We start from the raw sequence: 1,137 nt of genomic DNA, 5'->3' as shown, positions 1-1,137 counted from the left end.
AGAGGGGGATTTTTTTTGAGAGAGAGAGAGAGTTAAAGTCACTTGACTGCTTACCCAAGAGTAGCACGTGATTGGGGGAACCCAATGACTGAAATGGGAATGATAACGTTAGTGTATTTAAGGGCTCGTGACGGCAATGTAAGGCAATAAATCTTGACATAAACTGGCAAGATGGAATTATTCCTACCAACAATTATCTTATTTCTTGCTTCTTTTTCTCACGCTTTTCACGTGGGACCAAGCTCCGCGTCATTTCCAGGTAGGACATTGATGGATATGTGCCATGACGTGTTGGAATCAGGCGCTCAACAATTTTTGGACGTGAGGAGTTTTTGGTTCATTTGTCTTGCTTTTGATGAAAAAGAATTACCCATCTATCTGGGGTAGAAGTAGAGATATTTGCAATTGAAGGAGTAGACAGTCGCCCTGTTTCAGAGGTAAGATTAGATTAGCGAGAAAATGGTCACCAAAGTTTGGTGACTTCTAAAGATTGAGAGTTCTTGGAGAATGCAATTAATTATAAACTAGCCTTTGATCGACATTTTTCAGTAAAATTCACACATATACATGTTTTTAAATGGACAGAAAATGTGTTGAGCCAAATTAAAAAGAAAATTCGAAAAAAAATTGCCCAACTTCCATATTATATAAAAAATTCGATTTCTTTGACTTCATTATTTTGACGAGCGCCTAATTTCACTACGCTGCCTCACATCTTTTGCGTCTTCACAGACAACCTGTAAGCAGTGTGCATGCTACAGTTTTGCCTGGGCTGTAGACATAGAGAGGAAGTAGACTGCCTAAACAGACTAATATTTCCCTCCCTTCTGATCTTGACTTCCGTGAATGAATTTGTTTTATTATGCTCTAAGGGAGAGACATCGCAAAACAATATAATATATGGAGCGCTTCACGAATTATTTGCTTGTCATTCTTTCACAGGGTCCGTGCTAATCTTCTCAGTATCGTTCCAATTTTAGTGTATATACTGCGTGAATGATAATTATAATAAACAATATTATTAATCGTTATACATAGTAGCACCTTACTAATTGTTTCATATATAGCATGGGGTTTCTTCTTCTTCTCTCTCTCCTCCTCCTCCTCCTCCTCCTCTTCCTCCCCATTCCCCCTCCT

The 1,137-nt window shown here is 38.5% G+C and overlaps 1 protein-coding gene and 1 pseudogene across 1 annotated transcript in view; one reads left to right on the top strand and one right to left on the bottom strand.

Annotated features, from left to right (window-relative positions):
- The window catches only part of LOC101855301 (DBH-like monooxygenase protein 1 homolog), a 20,123-nt gene that overhangs the window by 5,256 nt on the left and 13,730 nt on the right, over positions 1 to 1,137 (top strand). The window lies entirely within an intron of this gene.
- On the bottom strand, positions 895 to 1,007 carry LOC118478307 (annotated as a pseudogene).

Source organism: Aplysia californica, unplaced genomic scaffold (genome assembly GCF_000002075.1).
Source record: "Aplysia californica isolate F4 #8 unplaced genomic scaffold, AplCal3.0 scaffold00001, whole genome shotgun sequence".
Taxonomy (NCBI): Eukaryota; Metazoa; Mollusca; class Gastropoda; order Aplysiida; family Aplysiidae; genus Aplysia; species Aplysia californica.
This window is presented reverse-complemented; position numbering and strand designations above follow the sequence as displayed.